The 6,000-nt window shown below is 46.2% G+C and overlaps 1 protein-coding gene across 1 annotated transcript in view; it reads left to right on the top strand.

The window, feature by feature from the left end:
• Nucleotides 1-6,000, top strand: part of PUDP (pseudouridine 5'-phosphatase) — a 78,414-nt gene that overhangs the window by 1,112 nt on the left and 71,302 nt on the right. The gene's annotated exons all lie outside the window — the stretch shown is intronic.

The raw sequence follows: 6,000 nt of genomic DNA, 5'->3' as shown, positions 1-6,000 counted from the left end.
AACCGACTGAGCCACCCAGGCGCCCACACATTATCTCTAATTGTCCTAAAACCCTGCAGAGGAGGAGGAAATGTTTGCATTCACTAATAAAAACAAACACTGCAGCTCAGAGAGGTTAAGTCACTTGTCCAAGGTTGCACAGCGAAGAAGGAACAAAGCTGAGGAATGAGTCCAGATCGATCTGATTCTAAATGTAAATGATGTGTTCCTCTTCCCTGGTCATTGTGACCTTGCCCCCCTGCCAGTCATATTGCTGGATGGTTCTGTGGTAATAAGACTGATTTTTTTTTTTTTAAGATTTTTTTTATTTATATGACAGAGAGACACAGCGAGAGAGGGAACACAACCAGGGGGAGAGGGAGAGGGAGAAGCAGGCTTCCCGTCGAGCAGAGAGCCCGATGTGGGGCTCGATCCCAGGACCCTGGGATCATGACCTGAGCCGAAGGCAGACGCCCAACCATCTGAGCCACCCAGGTGCCCCAAGACTAATTTTTTTTAAGGCACACAAAAAATAGTGGACACTTCTTGGGGGCATCATTTCCCTTGCTCTTCTATGAGGCATCAAATCTGCACCTACCCCTGGACAATAACAGAGCATAATGTAAATCACAGGAGTTAAAAAAAAAAAAAAAAAGAATCAGAGTAAAAGGCACGTAATCAGAAAGACAAAAACAGACCAAAGAGCCCCCAGTGCACTGCTTTTCCAGAAGAAAGGAGGAACAAAGTAAAAACTTTATTTTACATAAAATAACTTTATTTTATGAACCCAGAGAGAGAAACGGAAGAATTCCTAAAGAAGAAAAAAAAAACCACCCCACAGAGGTCACTAATTGCAGAGAAAAGTGTATGCAGATCCTAAATCTGAAATAACTCAATTTCAGAAACCTTCTGGGATTCATAAGTATATTTTGTAGACATGAATTTTCCTGCTCAGGTGGTCAAGAACTTAAACTGTCAAATTCCTTACTCTCAAATGGAAGGTCCGAAAACGTGTTGTGGGTGGGCAACATTAATATTCATATCATGAATATTAATGCAGCCGAGATGTCTCATTAAAATTAAATTTATTAAACTTCTAAATGAGCTGGCTGCTTACTTCTGACTCCAGATTCAAACACAGCTGTTTCCTGAAGCCATGAATGTGGTGTATCTGACCATGGTACCTGCAGGGACAGCGATTAACCAGGAGCTCCACCCGCTGCTTCAGGCCCCTTAACGGTCTAGCCCCTGGCAATGTTACCCAGTCCTTTGAATTGGTCAGAGAACCGAGAATTAGTGCCATCTGGGAAGATTTTCTCCATATTTTCTGCCCTTTTTTCCTCCTCCCTGGTTTAAGTGTTCTTTGAGGTAGTAAGGCTTTGCAGGACTTTCTCAGGAATTCATTTACTCCATTCTTTCACAAAACGTCTTGTATAAAACACCGCTGTCCAGAATGTACTGCTCTATCTCGTTCGGTCTAGCCAGTTACCCCTGCTCTAGTTCTTTAGCTCCTGACTTCGTCCCGAGTGTCTGTTGTTTGCATAACCCTGTACCATCAGTTCATAATGAGTCCTTTTGCAGTAGGTCTGCTTTGTAGGACTGTGAATGCGTTTTCCCTGGAAGTTCCATTTGCCAGTGTAGCCCCCAGGACTGGGGTCCTCAGAGAAATGAAACTGAAAACGGTTAGTTTCATGGGGAATGCTTATATTCCGGAGAAGCTTGTTTAATCAGAGGAGAATGAGGAAGTAAATGGAGATTTTTGTAGAAATGTTGACAATGACCGGGCACTTGCCAGTACATTTGAAATAGAGGCGCTTTCGGGTTCTGTTTTTTGTTGACACAAGGCAACAATCAACTATGATCGAGGTAATAATTTTGGTTCTCAGATGCCATTTAGAAAAAGAGGAAAGGGGACTGAGATTGTTTGTGAACCAGGACAAGATTTCTAAGGAAGAAGATGATAGGTATTCAACAGTATCTAGGCTTCCAGATAGGGAAGATTATCTAGTTCGTAAATAAGTGAAATTAGGAGCACAAGGGGTGGGCCCCTTCTCTGTAAAAGACAAGAAGGTTGTTCCACGGAGCACTGCTGTCTAATAGAAATAAGGCTGCATGAAACGTTGCACAGCAATACTAAAGAAGAAAAAGGTACAGACGAAATGAACTTGAATGGTCTGTTTTTTCCTGTCTGAACATATCCAAAATAGTGTTACTCAACACATCAGTGTGAAAATCCCCCAGATCTATTACATTCATTTTTGAGACCTAGTCTCTGAAATCTGTGTGTATTTTACACTTAAAAGCACATCTCAGCTCAAATTAGCCACATTTCAAGTGTTTCTTAGCCACGTTGGGTAAATGCCTGTCGTATTGGACGGTCCCATGCAGGTCTTTAGGAAGCAGCCCATGATGTCTCCTACTGATAACGGGGCCAGGCGGAGGGTGGATGTTAAGAATATTCAGAACGTTGGACTATGTAAAATGTAGTGCACATAAAATGTACTTTCTAGGCGTCTGATAGTGATTACTTAACATCCATTAAAAATTAGCAAAGAAAAATAAGCTTATCTTTACATTCTTAAAAATCAAAATAATAAGAGAGACATCTGTGCAAGGACATGATAAGATTTGCACTATTGATTATAATTTACCACATCTCTGTAAATGTACACAGTTCCAGGATTTCAGCGGGTGACGTGTGGCTTCTCCTTTGCATAGTAGAGCAGGTGACCTGTGCTGGACGTCTTTGTGCTCCCTTAGTTCCCGACCTGAAGCACGTGCTGGGGTTTTAGTTCAGCTTGCTAGGTGAAACTTAATTAAGTTCCTTCCACCTTTGCAAAGAAGTGTGCCGAAATTTGGAGGCCAGTCGGAGGCCTGGCGGTGGAGGAGAGCCCACCGGAGGCAGCCCTGACTCCCAACTTCCTGAGTTTGGAATAAGATGCTGGTGGGGGCCCCGGGCAAGGACCCTCCCGGAAGAAGGGACTCTGTTTTATGTTGTAGAACACTCGTCAGGAATAGTCCAAGTATGGACTGAAACTGGTAAACTCTGTTCCCTTTGGGGTTGCTTTCTAGTAGACCTGAACGGTGCCCCTCTCAAGTTTGTTCTTGTAGTTAGTGGTCACTTGACCAGTGGTCACCACAGCTGCTCCTCTTTCGAGAAGCATTGAGATATCCACATGGCAGAATGGTGCTGAGAGACGAGAGCTCTTAAGCAAATCCCTGTCAGTGCAGGCGTGTGATGCCCTGTCCTTGCTGTCTCCTACATTCCTTCACCTCACAGTGTGATTTGTTGGGCACCTTAGATTCACAGACTGTCTCCTACATTCCTTCACCTCACCACACCTTAGATTCACAGATGCTATCGTCATGGGACAACCATCCTTCTCTTACTTTCTCATGATCCAGTTTTTACTTTGTTCCTCCTTTCTTCTGGAAAAGCAGTGCACTGGGGGCTCTTTGGTCTGTTTTTGTCTTTCTGATTACGTGCCTTTTACTCTGATTCTTTTTTTTAACTCCTGTGATTTACATTATGCTCTGTCATTGTCCAGGGGTAGGTGCAGATTTGATGCCTCATAAAAGAGCAAGGGAAACGATGCCCCCAAGAAGTGTCCACTAAAAGCACTCATTACATAGATGCCCAGATGACGCGTCACACCTGGGGGTGAAGTACTTGAAAAGTGATTCAGACACAGCCCATAGCTGGAAAATAGAATGTCGTTCCAGAGTGGATTATGTTTGAAAATAAATTTCCTACTGAAAAGGGTACGTGTGTACCAGTGAGTAATAATTAGAGCATTTGATCTATGGAAACCTTCACTTAATTGTGTTAAAATGGGTGGGGGCAGTCATGTCTGTAATGTGCAGATAGCTGTGATTAAAACTGGCTCTAGGGCACGTATGGAGAATTTGCTTGAAAACGTAGTAGTTGGAACGCATGTCATTTCTGCGCAAGAAGCTTTGTCCCCCTTGGCTTTGTAGAGGTGGCCTACTGTTCTAGCACACCTTAGCGTACCTTTTGAGCCTTTGGCGGGCACCTCAGCCCCTCCCTTTATGCTCTGACTCCCTCGCATCCTTCCCTGTGATGTCTACAGTCAAGAGCTAAGTGTCAGTGGGAAGAGTGTCTGCACGGAGAGGGGCCCCTGTCTGGGAGGAGGATGGTCACCTCCACACACCCTGGCCTGGCGGACAGTTTGTGCTTGTGCTCGTGCTCCTGGGCTGGACAGTTGGTGGCCACTGACTCTCCTCTCCTGGGCCTAGGAGCGAGATCAGGGTATATTCCCCTTTGTGATCAGGGATGCTCTACTTAAAAATCTTGCAGATCATGTGGCTAGATGGGGAGAGATTCAGAAGCAAACCAAACTGTGTGCAACCGCCAGTAGACTGTCCTGTCTCTACACGAATTGAGAACAAGACCAGAATCATAGTTTGCACATCTGAGCTAATTTGAGGTGTTGGGGACGAAAGCCAAACGAAGCAGCAGGCTTCCCTCCCTTTCATGTCCTGAAATCCCGACTGCACCCTGTATGTGTAAGGGAAGTGGAGTGTCCTTGATGAGACCTGTCGACCTCTCTGCTGTCCAGACCAGCACTCTCCATCCCGCAGAACTGCCTGCCGTGTGGGAATGTTCTCTATCTGCACTGCGGACAGGAACCACACGTACTCCCTGCATCCATAAAATATGACTAGTGCAACCGAGAAACAGAATTGTTCCTTTTATTCAGTTGTACGTAGGTTTCAGTAGCCTCCCGTGGCTGTGGTCACCGTGGTGGACCGCACAGCTGCAGAGATGTGCCTTCGCTCACCCTTGTCTGTTCAGAAACTATGTGGTGGCCAGGTGCGGTATGGGATTCAGAACAAGTCTCTTCGCCTCAGAGTCCAGATGGGACATAAACCATGGTGAGTGAAATCTGTGCATAACATGCTAACGAACACGGCAAGGGCACGGTAGGGACAGAGCCGTGCTTTGAACAGGAAGCGCCCGGAGGATGTTTGTCAAGTACAGAAAGGGGCAAAAAAGACAAATGGACGTTCCGGACCAGGAGAAGAAATGGCTGAGCAATGCACATGTTTCCTGAAGCAGAGAGACAGTATTTTTATCAAGCACAGAGTTTGAGTTTAAAAAAAAAAAAAGGATTCTGAGTATGATTGTATAGGAACGTGGAGGCGAGGATGGCCTCTTGGTCCAGCTGAAAATGCTCTAGTATTTTCCAAACGTGTTCCTCATGGTAGCTATGTCCCTTTATCCTGTTTCAAATCAGAACACTTCCCCCATCCCCGAATCGCATAACCTTTGTTTTCCCCCACGATGGTGACTTTTGGAAGAGTCCAGGCTGGTTATGTTATGGAATGTTCTACATTTGTTCAGGATTTGGGATTTGTCTGGTTGTTTCCACCTGGTGTCTCCTCACCTGTTCCTCTATCCCCCCTGTCTCCTCTAACCTGGAAATGATGCCCAGCTGGTCTCAGCTGTTTCCGCAGGAACATGCTGCGGCACGCTGTTGCCTTTTTGGGGACATGGTTGCGGGGGGTCCGTTCTGTCGCCCTAGTCCCAGCCTGCTGTCAAGTCTTGTCCTCAGAAGCATTGTGGAACCCACTGTCGTCCTGCACGGTGGCACGTGGGGCATTTGGGGGAGAGGTGTGGAGCCCGAGAGAGCAGGAATAGGCAGTGGCCATGGTGCCCGTGTGTCTCGAAGGCCTGAAGCATTAGGCACAGAGACGGGCCGGGTGTGGCTTCGGGGAATGTGGAGGCCTCGCTGGCACCACTCACCCTGAAGAGAGGTGTTTCTGGGAACCTAGCGTCGTTTTGTCCGTGTGCGTACGTGTGCAGCCTGCCGAGTATAGTGCTTCTCCTTCCATCTCAATCCGATCACAGGCCGTGATCTTTCCCCGTCCAAGGGCGTTCAGACCTCTGGCATCAGACTCCCTGGAAACCAGGGACAGATAGAAAGCAAATACAGTTGTCTACACTTTGTCCACTTTGGAAGGGTTAACTTCATTTTTCTTAACTTATTTTGGCTGTGT

This window comes from Mirounga leonina, unplaced genomic scaffold, assembly GCF_011800145.1.
Source record: "Mirounga leonina isolate KUSES-001 unplaced genomic scaffold, KU_Mleo_1.0 Mir_268, whole genome shotgun sequence".
NCBI classification, from domain to species: domain Eukaryota; kingdom Metazoa; phylum Chordata; class Mammalia; order Carnivora; family Phocidae; genus Mirounga; species Mirounga leonina.
This window is presented reverse-complemented; position numbering and strand designations above follow the sequence as displayed.